The 25,512-nt window shown below is 51.6% G+C and overlaps 1 protein-coding gene across 2 annotated transcripts in view; it reads left to right on the top strand.

Moving 5' to 3' along the window:
- The first annotated feature begins 218 nt into the window (after positions 1-218).
- LINGO1 (leucine rich repeat and Ig domain containing 1) overlaps positions 219-25,512 on the top strand; it is a 158,699-nt gene continuing 133,405 nt past the window's right edge. For both annotated transcript variants that reach the window (XM_066558820.1, XM_066558821.1), the window contains exons 1-2: positions 219-359; positions 14,651-14,821. The gene's annotated coding sequence lies outside the window, so the exon portion shown is untranslated. The remainder of the gene's footprint in view (positions 360-14,650; positions 14,822-25,512) is intronic.

Below are 25,512 nucleotides of genomic sequence, written 5' to 3' on the forward strand. Positions count from 1 at the left end.
TTGGAGGGGATGTCAAACAGCGCTCCCTCTATGCAGGCGCTCTCCCTTTAAAGCAATCCCGGGGCCGAGAGCGGGGAGGAGGCGGGGGCGGGCGGGGGGCGCGGCGCCTCGGTTCGGCGGCGGCTGCTGCGGGAGGTGGCCGGCGCCGCGGCGGCGAGCGGAGCCCGGCAGTAGCCGCCAGCCCCGGGGTATGCGGGTGAGCGGGAGAGGAACGCGGAGGAAGGCGGAGAGCGGCGGGGAGCGGGGCGAGGGAGCCCGGCCGAGCCCTCCCGAGCGGCGGAGGATGCGCCGAGCCCCGGGGAGTCGAGCCCAGCTGCAGCGCGGCGCGTCCCGCCCGGCCGCCGCCCCAGCCCGCGCAGGTAACGGCGGCGGAGGGGATCGGGGGCACCGGCATGGCGTTTGGTGGGGGGAGAACATCCATCCTCCCGGAGGCGGGGGGGACACCCATGGTCCCCGGGGACCTGCGGCTCTGCAGCGCATCACTCGGCAAGTGGGACTGGATCCCCTCGCAGCGGGGCTGGGATGAGGTGAGGGAAGGGTCCCCCCGCGGAGTGAAGGGCTCTCCCGGCGCGAAGAGCTCGGTGGGGCAGGCAGAGACAGGGTCGCCGTGTTCTGGGCCCCCCCAATGCCCCGAGGGGCTGGAGGCCCAGCTCGGAGCAACGGCAGATGCTCAGTGCCAACCTCAAAACCACCCCGATCGAAGCTCGGCTTTGAGGTTGGATGCATCCAGCAACCTCAGGCAGCTGGCGCAGGAGATAGGCAGAGTGTGGTGTGAGGTGACAGGTTCCCATTTTGCCGCTAGCTCCCAAAACCAGCCAACTTCGGGCTGATGCTGTGGGGCACCTGGCTCCCAGTGGTGCTGGTGGGGGCAATGGGAGCCAGTCCTTGCTCGGACTAAAGCTAGAGGAGATGCCAAGGGTGCCTGGAACATCACAGCTGGGTGCCTAGGGACTGCTGACTGCATGACGGATGCTACCCCAGGTTTAGCAACAGCAGGGGTTCGATTTGATCCCAGCCAGACACTTTGTTTTCAGCTCTCTGTTCATCAGAGGATCTGCCCGGCTAGGGGAGCTGCCTGCGTGCTTCTGACATCTTGCTCCCCTGCTAAATTAGGGCAAATTGCCAAGTTGGCCCCCTGCTCCCTTGCCCATGTCTCTATTGAGAAACTGAGTCTCATCTCACGTTCCTTGACTTGTTCAGGAGCAACCCACCACAACAGCGACTTGAGGGCCCCAGGGCTCTCCTTTTATCTGCTGCGCTGCCAATGGAGGAGAGAGAGGTTTAATTATCCTCAAGTGTCAGTTCAAGATAGATCTGCTGGGACACAGCTCTTGGCAGGTGCAAAATAACAGGACGTTTTCATGCATGGGAGGCTGAGCTGGGAACAGTTCAGTGGTTTAATTGGAAGGGTTCATATCAGGGTACAGAAAATGGGACGGTGCAGGCTCCAGCAGTGATCCTGCTGCTGCAGCTGTGGGAAGGGAAGATGGATGCTGAAGGCTAAGAACTTTCTCTGGTGTATTGTTTTGTGGGCTTGGAGCAGAGAGGGTGCTCTGGGCTGGTAGCACAACCTCAAATCCTGTGACCTGCGAGGTGCTGATGTGTTTGCAGTCTCACTTCAGTTCTCAGCTTTTCAGTCAGTTCCCATGAGAGTCCTTGCAGGGCCACTGGGAGATGTGCCCTGTTTTATGGGGCATCCAAGAGCTGAGAATGAATGAATTGCTCCTGAACCAGGGCACTCTGGGGCTGTCTTCTGGGCTGTAGCTGTCGTCACATAACCTCCTCCAGCTGTGGCATCCCACAATGGCCGTATTGCTACCACAAAATGAGACCTTTTTCTATCCAGACCCTGTAATCAGCCTGGTGTGGGACACTCCAGCACAAGGAAGAAGGATATCTAATTTTATTTCCTTTTATTTAATTTTATTTTTTATCAAGATATGCTGAGCTTTTCTCTGTGCTCATTCCCTGGGGACCATGGGACAGATGTTGTAAAGAAACCATGCCCCCATCTCTTCTGGCTCCTCGGAGGGGTCATGGTATCCTGATTTTCTGGCAAAGTCACAATGTTGTGCTGTTGTAGTTAGGTTCCTTGTTTTAGGGTCCAACATAATGAGTTAGCTGTACTTCTTTTCAGTGCTGGGTGCAACAAACCAGCCCTCATGCAGTTCCTACAAGCACAAAACAGCAGCTGGCGTTAGAAATCTGGGGTTGGTCCTGTGTCATCTACAGCAATCATGTTCTAGCCCCCCTTGCTAATTGCTGGTGTCTTTTTCTGACACTCTGAGAGGACATTCAGTAAACTCGGTGAGTTTTGTAGTTGTGCTGAGATGGTGTTTTCAGGAAGACTCAGTTATTAATGTCATTTTGGCATCATTCCCTTCATGCTTGTGCTTGGTGAACACTGCCATTTGCTTGTAGCCATGCTCCAGTCCTGCCAGAGTCACATCCCTCCTTTGCAAATCTGCATTAGTGAAACTTGTTGGCTGTTGCTTGGGTGAAAACCTTGTGGATACTCCTGGTGCTGTGACCTGTGTGGTGCTGGTCCTGATGCAGGAGTGCTGGGTATCTGGCTAGCTGTGGCTCGAGGGAGGGCAGCTCTGAGAGGAGGCTTTCTGTCCTTTGTCCTGGTTAACTGTGCCTGAGTCTCTGACAAAGGCATTTTGCAGGTGAGACTGAGGAGCAGAGGCTCCTCCTCGCTTCTCCTTGAAGGTCAAGCATCTGGGAGATGGGCTGGACCAAGTAAGAGCAGAACCCTCACTCATTTCAACTTCAACAATCTTTTGGTGCTGCCTGTGACAGGAACATATCTAGACTTGATATATATCCCCTGCCTTGACTTTGGGCTCTGGATCAAGGCATAAGAGCTTTTGATGCTTGCATACACAATAAAGGGAAAAAAATTAAAACCACAATCCTCAAAATGTTTGCAAATCCAAGAGCTTATCCTCACTCTGGGTAGGAAAAACTAACCAAGGGTAGGATCAGTAAATCACAGAATCAGCCACTTTCATCATCAAACATCAGGGCTGGGACACAGCTAGCATGGAGCAGCATAACCACATGGAGTCCTTGGGAGTATGATCAGGACCTGGCACCGTGGGTTTTTCCTTTAATACCTTTACAGTGAACAGCTTGGTAATCAGCAGGGATCCCAGCCGTATGTGGATGGGGCTGGGCTTCACCTGGGTGTGATGGAGAAACAAAGGCTGCTCGTGGAACAGAGGACACCCACTGTATGAACCTCTTGCTGGGGCTCTGCAAAGGACAGTGGCTCATTCAGGACCAAATGGGCTGAGCTAATGCAAGCCCCCACCTTTGTCAAAGGGGTCTGATAACTTCAACAAATAACTGAAGTGCAGAGCAGGGAGAACACCCACACTTTTAGCCCAGGGAGGAAATTTAGGCCGTCCCTGCAAAGCTGGGAACATCCTATCTACAGATCAGCATATCAGAGCCAACAGTAAGAACAGTAAAGGGGCTGGTAGTACAGCATCTCATCCTTTAGCCACTCCCTACATCCACTTGCCACCAAAGCCCCTCTCCAGTGAGGCCAGTCCCTGCTGCTGGTGAGCAGGGGCCATCCTCTCTCTGTATTGGTGTGATGGGGAGGTGGATGGTGCATGGTGAGGTGGGAAGGGATCAGGCTGTCCTGGCACATGGGCATCAGTGGTGCATGATACCCTGAGGCAGCCACTGCTGAAGCTGACTATGTGGGGTGTGTGTAGCAGCAGTGGGGAGAAGATGGGCTGGCATCTGGCCATCAGATCTGTCCTTCTGCCACACTGAAAGCAAACTCAGAGCCAGAAGTAGGGCAGGTGGGATCTCTGTCACTGGTGCTTGTGTAGGGCCAGGCTGGTGTGTCCATGGGCAGCAGCGAGCCCAGGTTGGGGCAATGTGCCAGTGGAGCAGGGCAGCACATCAGTCGGCAGGGACTCTCAAGCCCAGCCCACAGGGAGCACTCCAAGGCTGAAGGTTTTTTCCCAGGGTGTTTGGACCTGGGACACTCCCCAGTGGTGTCAGAGTCTGGGGTCAGGCCAGTCCGTCTGGAGTTTCATGGCATTTCTCTTAAATGCCTTTAACTGCAATAGGATGGCCTGACTGATTGGATTATGCTCTGTAATTAATTAGCTGGGTGTGCCGTATGGGAAGCAGCATCAGTGGGATGAGAGGGGGGAATCTGCTGGTAAGAGCTGTTAAGCTTCAAATGTCCATTTCTTGTTAAACCAGCCTTGTGCAGCAATAGTCTCTGGGCACAGGGGTTCATTCCAGGGTCATGGCCCTTTTCCATAAGAGGAAGTGTTGTTTTGCTGCCTGTGTTCTGAGAGCCCCAACCAACTTGCCTGGCCTTGGGGACCACTAGGAGGGAAGAGCTTGTTTGGGCTGGGATGTTTTGGGGGTGGTGAGGGGATGCCCCCTCCTGCCAGGGTGACAGACCCTGTGGGATGGCTCCAGGGGTTAGGGTCTGCTGGGCATGCCTGGCAGAATTCCATTGCTATTTCTTCCCACACCGGAGCCCATGGGCTTCTCCCCACTCCCTTCCTGCTCCCAAACTTGCCATGCCTCTGCTCAGCTTCTTTGTCTACTTTTACCATCCATTTGTGCCTTTAAACAGACAGCATCCCCCTTAGGGTGGTTCCCTTCCTTTGTGTTTACTGTGGGCATTAATCTGGACCTGCAGCGTAAGGAACGGCTCCTTGTTTATTGTTTGATTTGGGAAATGCTGCTGGGCTGGGCTCATGTTTCAGGTCTGTGCTGTTTTTTAAGGGGTACATTTTGGGAGTGCTGTGGGAAGAGGGGGTTCCCTGTCTGCCCTGGGCTGGGGTCTCTCCTGGGCATGGCATCCTTTGGGGTCGCTCCCTCCCTCGCTGGGTCCTGTATGGGTGGAGGAGGGAGGGCTCTTCTCAGGGTGCCTCCCCTGTTTTCTGCTCAGGTGCCCCCACCAATCCATCCAACACCCATGTGTCTGTCTGCAGCCCTCGGGTTCCTCCAGCACCCATTTGGAATGTGGTGAGCTGGGATGTTTGCTGCCAACAGGCACTTCTGTGCTCTTGTAAAATTTCAATCTGGCTCATGATGGGGAAGCTGAACTTTGCCCTGTAGTGCCTGCTCAAAATGGTCCCTTCACCTCTGTTTGGGGGTCTGGGATGGGCTCTCCCGCTCCTTGATGATGCAAGGAGGTGTGGAGGAGGGCAGTGTAAGACTCCAGAGGGTGTTGTTACTGTCAAGCTGGAGAAGAGTTGTAATGCCCTCTGCTCCAATGGCTGATAAATCTTGGAGGAAAAAAACAAAGAAAAAACAACAAAAAAAAGTCATGTGCCTGCTCAGCTTAACCCTCAAAGGAAACCCACGTCATTTTAAAAAGAAAAGCTGTTAAAAATAGAAATTTTTAGCAGAGAATGACACTCAGAGGAGTCAATGAGATCCGTTTCAAGAGCTGGGAAACAAAATGCTCCAGGGGCTGTGAAAGGAAGTCTTTCCTTTTCCAACTCCCTGAGTGTCAGGTGTGGCTCCTCAAGCTTGTTGTTTTCCATCTGGCTGTGCCAGATCCAGCAAGGCTGTGGTGGTCACTGGCAGCTCCCAGCTGCTCGCTGGAAGTAAGGAATTCACCATCTTGGAAGGGGACAAAGCTGTGAGTCAGACTTGTGTTACATCCTGCCTTGGGTTTCCCACTCACCAGCAGGGCCGAAGGGGAGGTGGTGAGCCCCAAGGAGCATCCCTTCCTTATTTATTTAATTTTTAATTGGCTAAGGAGCCCTCTCATTTGCTTTGGTTCTGACTAATGAGACGCGCCTCGCTTTGACAGCGTGTCACAAGCAATAAATTTCTCAGGAGCTTCTGGGCTGTGTGGATGCCCTCATGCTCTTGCCTGGCTCACCCTCCTCCACATCACCCTGTGCTGCTGCCCCAGCCTGGCCCTTGAGCAAAGGAGAGGAGGGTCGGGATGAAGAGTGTGAAATTGGTGATCTCTTTAGGCTAGCCTCAATTGGTGATCTCAAAGCTGGGGATTTGGGGGCTTCCTATATTGTTTGTCTGGGCTGGAAATTGGAAAGTAGAAATCTGTCAAAGACCCAGACAAGCTGTTGTTTAGCAGCCATGATCTCTGTTGCGTTTTCCCGAAGATCTCAGCTGTGCCTCAGGGTGTGAACATTGTTCCAGGCTCCAGCTAATCTCACCAGGGGCTTGGGCTGGCTGTCAGTGAACCAACATGCCAGTGAAGATCCTATGGAAGACTTTCATTCACATTAAAAATGCATTTTTTTATTGGAAGGTTTTGCAGGAACAAAACTGTCTCCTTTGGTGAGGAAAGAAGGGGATGGTCTCCAACAGGAAAATCTAGATGGACCCATGATTTCCAAAGCATTTCTCAGGGGGCTTTACCAAAAGGGGCCTGGTTGCTGCAGGGGTGTGCAGAGATGGAATTCTCCTTCCTTGCCATCCTGCTGAGGTCAGGATGTGGGGGGCAGTCCTCCTGGGATCCTCGCTCTGGAGCATCCTTGTGTGCATTAGGAGCATATAGCACAGGTGCTGTGTTGTATAGGTGATATGTGATGCTGATACAGGTGAGGAGAAGGGTCGTGGGCACGCTGAGGGCTGCCACCCTGGGGCAGAGATGCTCAGCCACATCTGACCATAGCAGAAGGGGCTGGATGCTGCTTTGTTTGAGAGCGTGGATGCCTTGGTGCTGTTTGTCACCTCTTGCTGGGTGACACTAACCTTCACTCTCCTGGAGTCGTTAAGGGACTGCTTGAGGTTTCAAATCATTGATGGGAAGCACTAACTATTAGCACTTCTTCTCTTTGTATTCGTGATGGATTCTCTTTAGGCGTTGCTCTTAGTGGCTCTCCACTGTTAGCTTTTGTTTTCTCTTCAATAGCTTGTCTAATAAACGCCATTATCTTGGGCACAAATCTACTTCATGTCTCAATTCCACTTGGCGAGAGTTGGTAATAACAGCTGAACAACATCCTTTGAAAAGGGACTCTGTCACCAGAAGCCCTGGATGCCACTTCTCTGCTTCCCACACTTGTCCCCAGAGCAGATAAAGACAAGGGGAAGGCGCGTGGCCAGAAAGCAAAAGGGACAGCCTCCTGATAAATTGGATGTCTGAGCAGTGCCGGCAGCAGTCAGTGCAGCAGCTCTGGGGATCAGGGCAGCTCAGGCCCTGCCACCTTGGTCATTAGAGGAGATGTGCTTATGGCCTGGGATCCTTCCTAATTCCAGCAGATTAGAGGAGAAGGATGGTGGTGAAAGGTGATGGCTTGCAGGGAAGATCAGCAGTATTTTGTACAGCTTGAAGGAGCTTCTTATCTGTGGCCAAATCAAGCTGTTGCCTCCCAGTCTGAATCTGGTTCTGAAAAGGCTTTAACAGGTAGCTTCTGGGTGCTTACTGGGTTTTGGGTCAGCCTGCAGGTCTGTGAGGGGAAGTATTAAGGCAGGTCCATGTTTTGGCTGAGGGCAGCACATTCCCAGCCCATGGAGACCTGATCTTGATGTCACTGTGGTGACTTTTGTTACTGTCCCTACTGCATGAGCAGATGAAGCGGAGGGCGAGGAGTGTTTTAATTAGAACAAATTTTATTTATTTCTACTGGACCAGGCTACACTCAGCTGCTGTGTTTTCAGAGGAAATCCTTCTCAAGGTAGATATTCTCAGGAGGAAGGGAACCACAGATAGGAGCAAGCTGCCCCACCTCCTCTCAGTTGTCCCATTGCTGGAATGTCTGGCTGCTTCCAGTATCTGTCCCCTCCCTGAGTTATAAATACTTTATCTTCTCAGTGCCTACTGCATCAAATATTTTTTTTTAAATGGCATTTTCTTTTTCTATTTTTTCCTGACTTGGTTCTTGTATTTCAAAACACGCCTGCCACGCGCGTAGCGCTCAGACATGCTCTCGGCTTCCCCCCAAATGTAATTGCTTTAAAACTGCAGATAGTTGGCGAAAGCAATTTTCTCTCCATTACAGAAGACTCCAGCTCCTCTCATCCTTCATGCAAGTCACTCTCCCCCAGCCCTGCCTTCTCTCTGCCACTGTGCAATGCTCAGCACTGGGGCTGGTGGTACCTCCGCTTTCCCAAATGAAGCTCTCGCTTTTCTGGGCTCAAGTGGTGCACGGTGGGGATCTCTCTGCAGGGAAAAAGTGCCTTCTACCACAGCTTCTGCTGAGCAAGGGCGATGCTCTCTGGCAGCAAAGCCCTTCCTTGGCTGTGCTGATCTCCCTGGTGGGATGGGTACCTGTGCCAGGCACGTGTTCACCGTGGTTTTGCAGCTCCACCACGTGCACATTTAACATGCTCTTTCTGTCTGCAGGACGTGTTGGGCTTTCAAAGACATTAATGATGGAAAATAAATTGGAATCTGAGAGAAATAATCTTTAGGCATTCTCTGTAGGCCTTGTCTTGCCTTGCCTTCCTCAGCCATGTTGAAGGCTGTGGCTGGAGGGGAATATAAATGAGGAGAAGCCCTGGTCTCTCTGATCTGCTGTGATGCCTTGTGCTCAGTGGATCTCGCTGCAGGGAGCCTGTCCACTCACTGGTGCTGATAAACCCAAAGGGGGCTAGAGATGGTGGAAATGATGAGGAGTTGCTGGACCTTCCTGGAGGGTTTAGGGTCCTGAGTTAAAGCAGGTTGAGGCACACCAGGTTTTCCAAGGGTCTGTGCCGTGCCTGAGGGGTTTTAGTGTCACTCTGGCATGGGGCAGCAGTTGTCTTTGGCTCTACACCAATGTGTCCCGGGGAACCAGGCCCTTGTGTCAGCTGCCCACAGTGCAGATGGAGTTAAGTCACAGGTAAACAAACCTGCACATGCTCCATACACACTATGGCTGCAGTGTTCTCTGCCCTGTGCTCAGACCCCCTAAGGTGCTGGTCTCCTGCTTGGAGGAGAAGATGTGATCCCCCAGGACCACCACCCACAGCAGGTAGGGATCATGCTGGTGGTTATCACCCCTGACATGTCTCTACAAGGCCAGCAGCATCTCCAGATGCACCCAGAAATATCTTGTCTGGGCACCCTCACAGCAGGAGAGGATGCAGTGGCTTTGTCAGCATCAAAGCTTTCGGTCCCTGGAGGAGAGCCAATGTGCCATAAAACCTGCTCATTTCTCCTGCCCTGCTCCTGCAAAGTGAGTGCAGAACTGGCATGGACTGGGAGCCCACAGGGAGCCATAGCTCACACTGGCCTCTGGTGAGAGGCTGTTAAAGCACCCCTGCCTATCTTAGCTGGCCCCTGGGCTGCTCTTGGACATGAACCAGCCTTGTAATGAAAGCTTTCTCTATGTCTGTTTGTTTTCTGAGCATCAGTTTAATGTCTGAAAAATCCTGTTGCAGCAGAGCCTGGAGCACTTCAAAGACACTGCAGGAGAGGAGGGGGCTCTGTAGGGACCCTGCCTATGCCAGGTGTGGAGAGAAACCTGGCCAGCCACCACAGCCAGCTTCCTACTTCCAAGGGATTTGGCTTGGTGTGTTGAGGGAGACATTGAGCTTTGTTCCCACAGCACAGATCCATTGCTGTGAGAGCCTTGTACATACCATGTCCTCCCAGCCTTGGATATTTGGAGATGCCTATATGAAGACCTGAGGGTTTGGGTGGGGAGGATTCATGGTCTGAAACCTGCTATAGTTGTCACATTAGCATGTTGAGTGCTGCTTGTGCATCCCTCTCTTAGGGGATGATGCTGGTGGCTTCCACTTCTCACTAGGATGAAGTTAAGACTGTCTGGCTGCTCCAAGGTGCTCCACAGCTCCCCAGAGTGGCACTTCTTGCAGTGGTATCATCCTGTAGTTCTGTGTTGTCTTAATGGTGTCAAGCTCTGAATGAGCTTGGGCAATTTGTTTTATAAAGCAATGCGCTAAATATGTCAACACTCAGCGCATGTTTTTAATATAATATTTCAGATTGTTTTGAAAGAAGCCAAGATCCTGCTTTCCCTCTTCATTAGGAACGTTTTATATGAAAGAGATGAACAATAGAGAGTGTTTGCCAGAGAGAAAGCTTTCCCAAGTATTTGTTGCTGCTGAGAAATCAGCTGCTTTTCACAAAAAAACCCTCAATGCATAACTATCAGGGCAATTAAGCAGCTTGTAAGCTGCCAAGGAAGGTTATAGAATTGGCTTTGCTGGAGATGTTGGAGGCCAGGCTTGACCTTAGCCATTGGGTGTGCTTTAGGCACAGTAAATCCCAGTTTCCAAAGGGGGAATGGACTAAATAACCCACCAGTAGCCCCATGGCTCCTGGGAGTTCCACACAAACAGTCTGAGCTGCTCTGGCATGAGCAATTCCAGGCTGATGGAGTGAGTGGGTTTGTGAATCTCATGCTGTTTCAGGCCAGAATTGATGGCTTTGGCTTTTAATTCACTTCCCAGCAGGACCAGGGTTGGTTTCTGTCCTGGTCTCCAGCTGGGAGATTTGGTCTCCTGCCATGGAAAGGGTAAGACCTTCTGCCTGCCTGGTTGCAAAGCTCTGTTCTGGCTGATGCTACTCAAAAGAAAAGAAACCCAAAAAATCCCACTGCAGTACTTTCATCAGGGAAACTGGGTTCCTGTCTGTTCTCCAAAGAGGTTCTCTTTCATCACAAGTTAGAGGAAACTTAGAGGGAACTGAAAACTTCCCTCTTCAATGAGGACACACCTGGAGAGATGATGGGAGGAAGCTGTTTCCAAAGCCCCTGCCAGCCCTAGCTCTCTTTCCATCAGGCCTCCTCAGCTGAGGTCCCAGGAGGTGTTCTGAGATCACTTCCTTATGGAAGGGAGGGCAGCCAAGAGCCTGGAGCCTTCCTATCATGGAAAAGCCTGTCTGAAAGGCAGGGACCCTCAGCCTCATTAGCTGGGGTGGTTGGCACTGGGGAAGTGGACCCTGGAGAGGGATTTGAATGAAGAGGGCAATCCTACAGCCAGAATCAGCCCAGGAGAAATGCTCCAGAGGTGAGACCATGCAGATGTTGGCTTGACAGCTGGAATGTGGGCTGTGCTGGGATGCTCTGACCCAGGGTAGGAGGGAACTGACTGGGTGGCTCTGAGGTGAGACCTGGTGTTTTGTGTGTGTGCTCACTGCACACACACACTGCTGCTGGGCCTGGGGAGAGGGTCCCTGGGGATGCTGCTGCCCTGCTGCACCCAGGACAGGCAGGATCTGGTTTTCCTTCACCTCCTGGTAATCCTGTACTCAAATATTCTTCCTGCAGATCTGGTTTTTATCTTTCTTTTATTTTTTTTTTACCACTCCTAAATGGAGTGTTTAAGCCTATTCTTTTGTTTTCTGTGAAAGGAGCAGTAAATCCTTTATCCTGCCTGGCTATTTCTGTGTGCGTATTTTCTCATTGTGCTCTAGCTTGTCAGCTGTGTCAAAGCCCAGAAACCTTGGCCTCTGTTGGACTTCACACTTGGATTTCTCTGTGTTTAACAACACAGACTCCTTTGGACTAACAGTTCGTTTTTTCCCTCCCCTTGGTGTTTTTTTTTGTTTAGTTTTTTTTTTTTTTTTCAAAGAATACCTGGTTAAAAAATCCCTGACAAGAGGGAGCGAGCAGAGTGGTTGTTGGGTTCATTCCCAGCACATCATGCCAGCGCTGGCAAGGAGTCACAGCCAGCATGTCCTCCTTTTCCCCTGTGCCTCTGGGGTGCCAGGGCTGCCCAGGGAAGGGAAGGGGAACCCCCCTGGGTGAGGGAGCTCTCTGGAGATTAGCTCGGGCTCGGCGGGTGCCTAGTGCTCAGGCAGTGGATGTGATGAGCACAAAGGCAGGATTTCGGTGGGATTAGCTGGGGAGAGGATGGATGGCTGCCTCTGTGCTGGGGCTGTGTGCCAGCTCTGCCTGCCATGCTCACTGCTGGGAGCAAGTGTGGGGTGTCTCCCTGGGGGGATCTGATGGAGTGGCAGCCAGGCAGCCATCCCCATGGCTGCAGAGAGGAAGAATGGGCTGTGGCACTGATGGCTGCAGGAGGGATCAAGGATGGTGGCAAGTGAGCTGCAGCCCACACTGTGCCCTGACAGTGGTGGCAGCAGCCTCAGGAAGCCAAGGGAGGCTGTAGAATTGGCTTTGCTGGAGATGTTGGAGGCCAGGCTTGATGACTGGGCATACTTTAGGTACAGTAAATCCCAGTTCCCAAAGGAGGAATGGACTAAATGACCCACCAGCAGCTCCTGGCCTCCTGGAAGTTTCAGAAATATGGTCTGAGTTGTGCTGGCATGAGGAATTCCAGGCTGGAAGTGTGAGAAGGGTTGTGAATCTCATACTGTTTCAGGCCAGAATTGATGGCTTTGGCTTTTTACTCACTTTCCAGCAGGACCAGGGACCAGCTCTGTTCTGGTCTCCAGCACTGAGCCCAGCAGCCAGTGACCCACATTTGCTGGGGTCAGCTCCACCAGCTGTGCTGGTGCTCCATGAATGCCATGGCAGCTCACCAAACTGGGCAGCATGGGCGTTTCTGCGAGAACAAAAGAATAAACAATGGAAACTGTGATTAATTAGTGCAGCTAATTAGCAATGTGCTTGGCCTAGGCTGGAACTTGGTGAGGTGCCAAAATCAGAGGCGAAGCCACAGGAGAAACTCTGATTGGAACTGCTTTGGGGAGGGAGCAGGGAAATGGAGAGGATGCTTTCCCAGCACCTCTTTGCAGCTTGCCACACAGACAGGTCAGACTGGGGCTAGCACTGGTCTTGCAGCCTGCAGGTGCTGCTGTTGTCATCCCCAGCAGCATCCTCCCATTCCCTGGTGCTGCCTTTGCTGAGACATCACTTCCCTGGCCACAATCAGCATCAGGAGCTGGGTGTTGCACCAGTGCTGCAGGTGTTAATTAATGAGCCCTCGTTAGGGTCGGTGGGGTTGCCTTCCCCATGGAATAGGATCCTGCTTGTTCATCTTCCCCTACACAGTACGGCCGCATTTTCTTTGCTCTCCATTTGCAAATTAGTCCAAGGACCACGATCAGCAAACAAATTTGCAGTGAGCTCATGGCGGGCTTGGAGATTTGGAAGAATCCTTGGCAAATATTTGCCAGCCTCCACCGCAAACCTCGTGAATACTTTTCATGACAGAGAGATGCTGAGCTTAGCTGCCAACTTGGGATAGGATGGCAGACCTCAGGTAGGGGATGGCTGCTAAAAAATACCTGAGCTAAGAGGTGTTTTTAACTTGCTTCCACCCCTCCTGTCCTCTGCCCTCATGCTGTGCAGCGTGGAGATGGGATATACCTGATCCCCATGCTGGATGGTGCATGTGGGTGTGAGGGCTAGCCCATGGGCACAGGGACACAGTGACACTGCACCCACAGGTCAGCATGGCTGCCACAGGCTGTGGGACGGGGGAATGGGAGAGCACCCCCACAGCCGCTTTGTCCCTCTGGGGCATGGGGTGAGCGTGGGAAGGGTCCCCACGGGGCTGTGGTGGCCTTTGATGTCACCGGTGGATGGGTGGGCAGGAGGTGGCAGGGATGGGTGTGGCCCAAAGTTTGGTCCTGGGTACCAATGGGCCCCTGGCACTGCGGGGGACAGTGAGGCCTGCGGGCTCGGGGGGCTCTGCCTCACTGTGCCTGACCCCCCCCCAGCATTGTTCACCTTCCTTGTGGCGGGGTGGGGATTATGTCATTGTATTTTCAGTAATACCATCATTTGGGAGATGCGTAATAGTGCTTTTAGTAATTTTTAAGGGTCTGTTTTAATTAGGGGGCTTGGACTAGGTGACCTCCAGGGGTCCCTTTCAACCCTAACAGTTGTGTGACTGCAGCCGTAGCAGGATCACATCATTGCCATTAAAAGGTGGCTGCACTGAAATGCCATTTGCTCAGTGAGGTCTGAAACAGTGCCCTTTGGAGTAATTGGGAAATGTGGCCCCTTTTTTGAAGACAGGACAGTCTATTTTTCAAGGTGCCATCATATTATCATTAATTTGTTAAACACTGACTGCTCAAAACTGTTTGAGATGCAAAAAGAGGATGTGAGTTCTGCCTTGAGGATCTTACCACTAAATAAATGTATTAAATCAAACTCTTGCTGGAGAGGAGAGTGCTGCATGTGAAGCTGAAGCTGGTTAGAGGATGGGTGGATGTACTCCCTCCATCAGCAAAGGGTCTTGCTTCCCTTTCAGTTTTGAATTTGGGAGGAGTGATCACAGATTGGCAGGTCAAGGACCTGCTTTCTCTTAGCTTTTCCTAGGTGCTGGTGGAACCCCTTGACTTGTGAGGAATGGAGAGAGCTCCCCTTGTCTTATGAGACCCTTTGGCTGGGCCTGTTGAGCTGGGGGGTCCTTCCCTTGCATGTTCATGGGTGTGTGCATCAGCACAGGCCAGGGGCTGCTTGCCCAGGTGAGCTTGTGCCTTCTCTCCTTCCCCACTAGTGATGCTGGAAGCATATAACACCCTCTGGGAAACTGCTCCCAAGAATCCCCCTGTGCCTGGCAGGAGCCCCTTGGGTCGTGCTGGACCTCTTCAGGTATCCACATCTGCTTACTGTCCAGATCTAAGCAGATCCCACTGGTTTCCTCTCCTTGATGATGGGGAGGTGGGGAAATAAGAGCAATACAGAAAAATACCAATATATTAAGTTCTTCACCTTCTTAACTTTCAAGTCAGCCTTTCTGTGGGGTCGGGTTTGCTTGGTGTGTGCTCGAGGCCGTGTGTTTCCTGACTGACACCTTCTGTGCTTCCCACCCACAGCCCCCTGTGCCCTGGAGCCATGAGCTGCCCTCAGTGCCCGCAGAACTGCAGGAGCAGCCTCCCAGCCGCAGCCCCCCAGCACTCTTAGGCTTCCCTGCCCCCCTGGAAGGTGCTCATCACTGGCCAGGAGAACCAGCTGCACCTGCACCCAGCCTCTGCATCCCTCACAAGGTAAGGATGTCCATGAAAAGCAAAGGCAACCCAATTTCACTTGGCAAATTCAAGTGCAATCAGGTTGTTGCTGTGTTGTTGCATCTCCTACCTCCTCCTCTCCCCCTTGTCTTGCTGGGAGGAAAGGTGCTGGCCTGGGGATAGGAACTTCTCTTGCAATTAAAAGGTGATTTTGAAGATGAGGTAGCTGCTGGTGAAGCCTGATCCTTGCAGACTGTATCCCATTGGAATTTGCTCATAGTTTTAGAAAGTGCTCTGCTGCTGCAAGGAGCCAGGCTTGGGTGGGACTGGTGCCTTGTGACTGCCTCTGCTCCCCTGATGTACCTCCTGAGGATAATTGTGTATAATTTTCCTCTTAACGATGCTCTGGAGGCTTCCCAAGCACAAGCCACCTTTCCTCCCAGCTGTAAAAGGCCTTTGGGGTATTGGAGGCTTCCTGTGATGGGAGAGTAAGGAATGGCTGGGGCAGAGCATTTGGGTGGGGGCCAAGTCCCTCTCCCAGGAACACCCTTGTCTGTTTCTTGCACTTGGCAATAGGGTTTTTTTAAAGTTAAAGAAGTAGAGCTCAGCTTGTGGGGAGTGAGCAGGGGCTGAGGCTGATGTGGCCCAGCTGCCCTCCTAATGGGTACAAAATCAGTATTCATGGAACAGAAGTGGAAATCAGGATTAGAAACCAAAAACTGGTTTCTGGGGTGGTTTTGGAGTTGGAGATTTTTGGGACCTCTTGTCTTCAAGTTTCTCCATGCAAACAGAGATGTCAGCTGTGTGCAGTAGCATATGAGAATAGCAGCTTCTCCATGTGTGATCCCACACATGGGCAGAGGAGCTGGGCCTGGAGGAGGATGAGGATGCTACCAGCTTGTCACAGGATGGACATGGGCATGACACTCCTGTTTTGAGAGGTCTGTGAGAAAGTCACAGTGGACCCAGAGAGCTAAAAGTACAAGTCAGAGCTGTGAACTGCCTTGTTCTGGTTCACTTTGGGAGCTCCCTACCTGGAGCTGGGATCAGCTGGGATGCTCCAGCTGGGAAGCAGAGGCCAGTTAGCACTGGGAAGACTGACATCCTCAGGCTGTAAATATCCAGCCAGCTCTAATCTTCCCAGTAGCTCCATCACTGCTGTTTTCCTAAGAGTTATTTGACTCTTTGTGTTGCACTTCTCAGACAAATGGTTTTTAAATAAAACGTCTGCTAACTTGTTAGGCCTCCTGTCCAGGTCACTTCCTGCATGGGTGATTTATAGGGCTGCTTTTAACATTTTATTAACTTTCAATCACTGGGGCCAGTCAGTCAGAGCCTATCCCATTAGCTGTGGTGAGTGGCTGCCCAGGGCATCAGCCTCTCCTGCTGCCTCCTCGCTTCTGGAGAGACCAACCATGGTGAGAGATGGGAATGAACAGGAGGAGAATTTAGATAAGGAGGAATAGATCTGGGATGGATAAGTGAATGCATAAGGGTTAAGGAGATAATGGGGCCTGTGATCATATCTGGGAAGGCAGCTTATCTCCTGCTGTTGGTACGTGATTTCTTGGCTGCATCTCCTGCAGCATGTGCTGAACCTGTGGTGATGGGAGAGGAGTGCCAGGGCTTGGTAAGAAGGCGGCTGCTCCACACTGATGGCAGCAAGGCATCACAGCTGGAGCATCCCTGGGTAGGATGTGCCTGTGTTAAACCCCTCCTGTGACAGTGCCAGAGACAGTGCTTCTGTCTCTTCCTCCTTGCTAGTGAATTTGTAAGTCCCTTTAGCTCCTGGCAGCCCATCTGATCCAGTGGGCTGCCTTGAGCCTAGTTCCCTGCTATCTCAAGCTCTCCTCTGCACCTTCTTCCCCCTTGGAGCCGAGCAGAGCCAAGCCCTGCAGCCCTGGCACAATGGTGAGTGGGGCTGAGCAAGCAGAGACCAGTCCAGCTGGGAAATCCAAAGGAGATGGAGATTGTAAGTGATGTGAGGCTGCAGCAATAGCTTTGATTATCTCTGGTTTAGTTGCTCCTCTCCCTGCCATGCCCTGTCTTTGTTCCACCCGTGCTCAGAGATGTTATTCAGTGGAGTTTTCCAGCTCTTAGTAACAGGGAGAAAAAAACCCTGAACTCCTGCACAACCAGAACTAATGAGCTCTCTCTGGAAATAAAAGCATCCTAAGGACAGCCTTGTGATACAGAACATCCCGTTCTCTGTGCCTGCTCTGGCCACTGCCTCTGAGCAATGGCCCAGCACAGGGCTGTTGGGAGCTGAGCAGAGCTGTCACCTCCCATCCTTCCCTCCAGCCATTGCTCATGTGAGGCATTGAGAAAGCTGAGCCATGGTTTGCTCCTCTGGCAGAGCTCTGCTGTGGGGACAGGGATTTGGGAACATTTGTCCAACACTGTGATGCAAAGCCCATCACCTTGTACATCCTCTCAGGACAGGGCAAGGAGGGGTCACATGTCCCCACAGGTCAGGACCAGCTCTTACTGGCTTGGAAAGGGATTTGGGGAACAGCCTGGCTCCCATCCCTGGCTAGAGTGGAGAGGTGTAAGAAGGTGGGCTCACTGCAGCCCCTGTGTCTGAGGGAACACAGACCTGCAGTCCCCGAGGGCTGTCGGGGTTGTCAGGCATCTGGCTTGGAGAGAATTTGTCTTGCAGCAAAGCTGGCATCTGAAACCTATCGCTTCTGATGTGCCCATGATTTGATGAAACCTGTGTCTCCTTTGTCATTCTTCTGTCTCTGTCTCAAATCCCAGAGCAAAGACAGAGAACTTGCTCACAGAGACAAGCAGTTTTTTTTTTCCCTCCACCTTTAAATATTTATTCTGAGCTCTCAAGATACACACGCTGTGGTCTTGGGGGCCTGCCTGTGTGTTGGTACCATCTTCTGCCTGGCAGAACAGGGCTGGCTGCCCTTCCCTCTGGGGAGCACAGGCAGAGCCTACTCCCCCTCCTACTGCCTTGTGCTGTGTCCCAGAGGAGTGACATGAGGTGTTCACCTCTTCCTACACATGTGCTCCCATGGGAACAAACCCAAGACCCACAAAATGCTGTCCAAAGAAGGTGTGGGTTGTGAGCTGCCTTTCTGGGGCTGAGACAGAGGTAAAAGCAGCCTGGTCCATCTGGTGTGCTCTGTTCCTGGGGTGGCACATCCCAAATGGCACCCACCCCTCTGTCCCCTGCCTGTCTTCCCCATCCCTGTTAGCACACAGAGCTGCCACTGGAGGCTTTCCTCTTCCTCCCTGCAGCTTGTCAAGGTCATGCAGGCAACTGGAGCAACACTGCCAGCCTTGGCTTTACAGCCTAAGCTGCGGTGCTGTGCTCAGCTATGGTTTTCTCTCCCTTCCCTCCTTTTCTCCACTCTCAGTATACTTCTCCAAGCCTTCCTGGTGCTGCTGCTTGGGTACACAGATTGCAGGAAGAGCAGCCCCATGCCACTGGGAGGCATGTGCCTGGCATGCCAATGAGGAGCGAGGCTGGCGCTGGCAGCTCAGCCTGGGATGTGCCAAAGCAGAGCCACGCTGCAGGCACTGTCCCATGGTTCCCTTCAAAACAAGAGATGCAATCCCATCTGGCTGCAACTGCCACCTTCCAAGCATTTTTTCCTGGAAGCTGGCTGTCCTGCAGAGCTGTCTCACCTCTGCTCCTGCTATGGGGTTTTCTGCACTCAAGGGAGAGGGGATTTTGCATCTGCTCATAGTAGCTGGAGTATTGTGATGTTAAACTCCTAGGAAAAAAGCCAGGAGCTGGTTTCTCAGCAGCTCTGCAAGGGATGAGAGGATGTCTGCCTTTCCAGGTGAGTACACAAATCACTACCTCTGCCTCCAGCTGCTGCAGCCCAGGCATCCTGCTCAGCAGCTGGCACTCATCAACACAGAGCTTGTCCCCAGCTGCCCCTGGCAGTGCCAGCCATGGCCTCCCTGGGACCTGTACGGGTGTGGGCACCGATGCAGAAAGAAAATCCTTTGCAGAGGCCTAGGATTGGATGGCAGGTGCAGCTCTGCCAGGAGATGCCTTGAAACCAGCATGTAGCCAAAGGCAAGAGGAGGCAGAGCAGACAATAGCTGATGTAGTGAGATTTTTTGTTGTTTTTAAAGAGAAATAAATTAAAGCCAGGTCAGGAAAACTGAGCTCCAGTAAGCTGCAAAGTGATGAGGTTGGGACCATGGTGGTGGTTTCCTGGGCTGCTTTTCCCACCCCTGCCTGCCCTCTGCCTGCACCCACGATGGGCTGGCAGCAGCAGCAGCCCTGTCAAATCTTGCTGAATGTCTGAACAGAATGGCCTCATTAGCAGGGAAAGTTTCTACAAGATAAGTTAGTGCTGCTGTAAGAAGTGCAATTATCTCTTTTCTGCTCTCACAACTGTGGGCATTGAAGTTTCCTGCTCTTACACCATGTCATGGCCGAGCTCTTGTGCACAGGAGGGTGCCACCAGGAGAAAGAAATTATAACAAGGATATTTTTTGGAAAGAAAAAGAGATTTTTTTTCATTAAGGATTTGTTACTGCTTGGTTGTCTCACTGGCTCAGAGCTGCTGTGCCCATGCAGAGTGATGGCAGCCCCTGCCTCCCCATCCTGGTACCTGCCTGCATGTGGCTTGGTTGGGATGGTGGCAGAGAGTGTTTTTTATGGAAGGCAGAGAACCTGTGCTCTGTATGTGTGTGTGAACTCCTGCTCTGCCTGTGCCCTGTCCTCCTCATGGTGTCACCCCTTGCCCAGGGCTGCAACACTCCAGGGCTCTTCAGCTCCAGTGGGACTTTTCACTGAGCAGTGCATTCACAGGAGCAGCCTGCCAGCAGTGTATCTCCAGAGTGAAAATCTGGGGCCTGAGACTTGCAGGAAATATTCCTTCAAGATTCAAGCTTCTCCAGTCATTGGTCATTTGACCATGAGCCATGGGGAAGGCTGCCAGAGCACACACAGAGGATGTTTGCAGCTGGATATTGTAACAACTTAGTAGTGAATGGTTGGGATAAGTCATATTTCATAAAACCGGCCAAGAAAAAGATTGGTGATTAATTCTTTTTAATAAACAATGGTGAGTAGTGTGGCTTGATTTGAGCCTGACTGACTTTTACAGTGATTCATGGATTTTTCCACAGGAAAAACCACCTTTATGGTGATTGCTGGTGTGTGGGGTGCCTGCTTGCCATCATGAGTAATTCCCCCCAGCTCCGAAAGCACCAGGGTGTGGAAAAATGATGAACTCTGCAGGAGCTGAGAGGGAGGAAGGGTGTGTGTGGCTCCACCGCCACAGCCAATGACTGTGTCCCTTCAAAGAGCATTGGAGGACGTGGGAGAGGGGGAATTTTACTGCCAGAAGTGCTGAAGGAGGCGAATCTTACGGCAAAATGAGTGGAGCTGAGATGTCCATGTGTGCTGTTCTGGGCTGGCCAAGAGAGGCCAGCTGGGACAGATAATGGTCCTCTTTGCACCGTGCTGCCCCACTCCTCCAGCAAACCAAACACCTGAGCAGAAGTGCCCCAGCATCCCATCCCTGTGACATTGGTTTTCCGTCCTTTGCAGCCCCCCAGGCTGGAAGCTGGCCAGGCTCCGTGGCGTCGTGCGGCTGCGATTCGTGGCTCTGGGGCGGGAGCGTGCGGCCGGGGGTGTAGTGCGCGTCTGAGTGATGCTGCTTTTTAAAACCCGCCGGGGTGGGATGGGGAAATGCCGGGCGAGGCACAGTCAGAGGTGTGAGCAGTGCCTGCGCCTCGCAGGCGGGCGCCGGGGGCGGCGGCAGCCCTTGCTGCGGTGTCGGGTTTGTTTTCTAGTTTGGAGATGAAGGAAAAAAAAGCTGTAGTTTTGCTGAGATGAATCTTGAAACATAATTTGGTTCCTTGGTGAGGGTTTTTTTGACTTTTGGTGAAAAATATAGGTATTTGGCTAAAACTTTGATTTTCAGAGCAACGGAAAGGAAAGGTGGCACAATGGTAGGAGAGGTTTGTGTAGAGCTGCCGCCGTGAAGGAGGAAGAAGGAGCCTAAAGGTTGGTCCAGCTTCTAGCAACAGCAGACAGGCTGACACCTCCCTTGGTGCAATAGCACCCTATGGCAGTGTGACTCAGGCCACCAAATGCCCAGCCTGGTCCCCTGTCCTTTCAGTCACTCTTGATCACTACAGGGGCTGCATTCTCTGGCCATCGTCCCACTCCCTCCTCATCCTCCTTCAGCCCTCCCTCCACCGCAGTGCCCGTCCCACATTCATTACGGTGCCCATGTACTTCTCTAAGCCCAATATACTTTGAATTACTGCTCATCTCTTCCTCTTGACATCCTCATGCTCATAACTAGGGAGCCTGCATTACCCGTTTGCACATCTGTCAAGCTGCGTGTTCCTTGGCCATTTCCAGAGATACATAAAATTGCCCGTGGTTATGACATTATTGACAACCCACCCCGTCTCCTTCCCCCTCCCCAAGCCCAAATGGCTGCCTGGCTTTATGAGGATTGATATTTGGGCAGTAAATATTTTAGAGCCTCATCCGATGAGTGTGTCTGTGCGGGTGAATACATTTGTGGCTGAGGACAGATGTTGGAGCTATCTTCATTGGAAATGCAGGGCCTTGTCTTTCTCCCTCCTGCCTTTGCAGCATCTCTGTCATCTCTCTGCAGCCTCTCAGTGCTGCCTGTTCCCAGTGGGAAGAAGGGAAAATTTAGGGAAAAACCAAGCAGAGGTTGACAGGAAGGACAGGAGCTGGCAGAGCTCTGTGAAGGTTGCATTGCTGCTGGGTTCCTATGCTCCATGTACAATTTCTGTGGCAAAGTGTTTTCCTTCCTTGAACCCAGAGAATCTACCAGTTCCTGCTGTGCTGGACAAGTAGCTTCAGCCCTTTTGAAAAGAAGACTACAAGTATCAGGCTGTCTGTGGTTTCCAAAGGATATATTCTGACTCCTGTTCTGAAAAGCTGCTTCATCACCCAAAGTTTCAAAATGTACTTCAGTAAATGCCACTAATGAGGAAACAACTTAGGAATAGCGCAGCCTGGGTGATCTGAACCATTTTCTTATCTTGCTGAGAAAAGCAGAAGAGCCCATTTTCAGTTCCTCAGAATGATTTGCTCTCTTTGCTTTCAGTCAGCAAAACAAAGAGTGATGCCTGATTCCTAGGGAAGAGAAGAAGGACACTCAGCTTCTGCAGAGTGACCTGGGGCTGGGCTGGGCTGAGGTTTTGAGAGTCACAGCTCTCCTTGGGCTGGATCTCAGCTGTGTGCATCAGGATCCAGGGAGCTTTCAAAAATAAGTCTGCACTCCAACTCTCTGGGAGTTTTGCTTCAGCTACCAAGCAGAGTTGTCCTTGTACCGGGATCCCAGCCTGGGATGGGACTCTGGTCTCTTCCCTTCAGGGAGGACAATGGCATGGGGATTTGGCATGAGCCCTCTCTGCACACAGAATGGTTGGAGCACATGCAAGGCAAGTCAGCCCTGCTCCTTGATTTCTTCTTGCCATTTTGCTGCTTTTTTCCCTCTCCAAGTCTGGTGCAAGTGCATCCAAATGTGTAAAAAATCAGCTGCTTGGGGGCGGCTTTGCAACCGTTCAGTCCTTGCAATCCCTTGGAGTCTTTGTCAGGAGAGCAGGAGCTTCCTGGCTTGGTCCAATCCCTTTGTCAGGAGAGCAGGAGCTTCCTGGCTTGGTCCAATCCCATTGTCAGGAGAAGGGGATTTTCCTGGCTCTGCAGTGGGTGCTGTGCTGGGCTGGTCCCTGCCATCCAGGGTGAGGGGCTGTGGAGGCTGCTGGGCTGGCAGTCATCCCCTCCAGCACATCACCCAGTGCCAGCTGTGCCCAGGGTGTGGGTGTCCCTTTCCCGACAGGAGTGATGTGTTTTGGGGCAGGGAGTAGGAGGGAGTGTTTCTGGTTCCTGCAGCTTGAGGTTTGAAGCTGTTGTGTAGGCAGTGGGGGTCCCCAAGAGGGCACATGGATTTCCAGGGGTGGCCCATGTGCCAGAGAATGTCACCTGCCTTCTTGGTGGCCGCTGTGCTGTTGAATGTGGGCGGTTGAGTGGACCATGGAGTCCACTGTAGCTCTTATATCCAGTTTGCTCATTGAAGGAGATATCTGTGTCATCAAGGAGCTGTACAGGACAGCTTTGTGAAGGTGCTGGGAGAGTAGGAGGTGCCCAGCTCCCTTTGCAAGGGCTCGGTGTCTCCACCTCCACAGAGCCTGGCTGCAGGAGCCACGTGCCGAGGGGAGGGGTTCAGTGGCCTCATTGAACTCCCCGATGAAGGATGCTGCCCTGGCCCTGGCCAGTCTGCTCTTTTACAGCACTATAGTATCTATTTATTTATGATTTCCGTGGGTGGTGTTTTGGATGATCTATTGAGCCAGAGTGAGATATTTTGAGGCACAGTGAGATATTTTAAAAACATCTCATCACTCTGGAAATATCCATGGTGCGATAGCTGTGTATTAGTCATTCGGAAAGGGAGTGATTTCAATGAAAGAAAAAACATTTCATCTTGTCAGAGCATTTTCACTCACTGTCTGCCAGGCAGCTCCTGTCAGTCTTCAGTCTCTGTGGCTGGTTTTACTCTTCTTAGGCTCTGCCTTTTTTATTTTCTAACAAGAAATAAAATAAACCCTCTAATGGATATTGGTACCTATGAACTCATCAATTGTTAGCGAGAAAGACCCTGTGAAAAGATAGAACAAACCCTCTTTGTACTGGATTATTTCCCATGGGATTATTTCTCTCAGGGGCTATTTGCATTTGGAAGGAGAAACTCCTTCTCTGGGTATTGCACCTTGAAAAAAAACCCCTTCCCTCCAAGATTATTTATCCCCCTGAAAAGTGAGAGTAACTCCAAAACCCTTGAATGTCAGCTGGAGATGCAGAATTAGGCTCACAGAGAGCAGAAGGAGAGATGGTTTTCTCCTAGGCGGAAAAAAAAAAAACCCTGTTAGAAAACACAAATGATGAGGCCTTGTCCTGCAAGGGAGAAGAGCTCAAAGCTGTTCAGCAAATGAAAAGCCAAATGAGCTGTGAAAACCTTACCACCATGGTAGGAGGGATTTTCTCTTGGAGGAAATCTGCCACAAATCACCTAATATTCAGCTTTGCACTGCCATTTGGGAAAATGCTCATCATATTCCCCTGGTCCCTGCTGCAGCTGATGTGTGTCTGTGCCTGGGTTTCTCTTGCACAGCCTGCACGCCCAGGGGGAGGTGATTGGGCCGAGGTGCTCCTGTTCTTGGATCATTCTCTGTAATCAGGCAAAGAGAAGTTGCACTGTAGTTACACCCTGAGTGCTGTTCACTGTTGCTTTGAGGGGCACAATTGCTATTGCTTCATGCAACAAGTAGATAACTGCTTCAATGACTCAAAATGATCCCTTTGTGGATAAATCACAGTGTTGATATTCCAAGTTTTTCCAGGGTATGCAATAGTAGAATCATAAAATCAGTTTGGGTTGGAAGGAGCCTCAAAGCTCATCCAGTGCCACACCCTGCCATGGCCAGGCACACCTTTCACTATCCCAGGCTGCTCCAAACCCTGTCCAGCCTGGCCTGGGACACTGCCAGGGATGCAGGGGCAGCCACAGCTGCACTGGGTACTCTGTGCCAGGGCCTCACTACACTCAAGCACATCTAAGGGTACATCCCTGGTGGGAATGGGGTTTTAGGGGATGTTTCTCTGCTGCTGTGGCTGCTCTTTGGCCATCTCCTTTGGTATTGGGAGTCTTGGCTGGGTTTTCTCTGCACCAGTGCTGAGCTCTGGCTGCATCCCTGCAGGCCCACCCCACTTCCAGCCACTGTGGCCATAGAAACTCCAGCCAGAGCTGTAAAATAGAAACTCTTAACTACAGAGCAGGAGAGAAGCAGCCCTGGATCCCCTTGATGCCTTGGAGCCTTTTCCCCAACTCTGCCAGGACAAAAGGGGCATCACTCCCCATGAAAGCAAGAACTAGGGGAATCAGGGTGCTGACTGCCCTGGAGCAAGTGCCCATAAACCCCATCTTGCTAAAATCTAGGCTTGGCAGCAGTGACCTGTAACCTTTACAACTGTTGCCTATTTTTTCTTGGCCAAATGAAATTAAAATGGCCAACCAGTGCCATTTCTTTCTTTTAACCTTTTCCCTTTCACGTCCACACTTGACCCAAAATAATATTCTTTCTTGGTACTCCCTTGCTGGACACTAATTCAATTAATTCAGTTAATTAATTAACACAAGCTGACCTCTTGCATTTCTTGGCCAGGGGCAGCAGGACTTACCACCCACGTGGTGAATCCTTTGCTCTCCTGCCCTTTGTGGCATGGCATCTTCTGCATCCCTTTGCTGGTGGTGAGCATGTCCTCGTCCCGTGCCCCTGAGTCAGCACTCTGCTGCTGGCGTGCTATTTCAGCTTAGGGGAAAAAAAAAAAAAGAAGAAAGTTTCAGTATTTAAAGTATTTAAGCAGATGGAAAGCCACAAACTACAGTCGGTGGAAGGAGCGTGTTTCATGACTAACAAAATATGCCAGGTAGGCCGTTCCACTTGAGATATTTTCAGGAATATATAATCACTTTCACACATCCTCATAAATTTGCTAAAGTGTTAGTTTTCCCCCATATGGATGGGGAGGATGCAGCATGTCATGACTGTTGCACGGCATCTTGAATGCTGTGTCTTCGTGGTGTAGTTTTTTTTTTCCTTTATTCCCCCCACTGTGGCTGTAATTGCAATTTTAAGTTTGATTCACCCTTCCTTATAATTAGTGTAGGCAGAAGGTCATCCTTGAACATTGTGGTGAGAGA

Source organism: Molothrus aeneus, chromosome 13, assembly GCF_037042795.1.
Source record: "Molothrus aeneus isolate 106 chromosome 13, BPBGC_Maene_1.0, whole genome shotgun sequence".
In the NCBI taxonomy this organism is placed as follows: Eukaryota; Metazoa; Chordata; class Aves; order Passeriformes; family Icteridae; genus Molothrus; species Molothrus aeneus.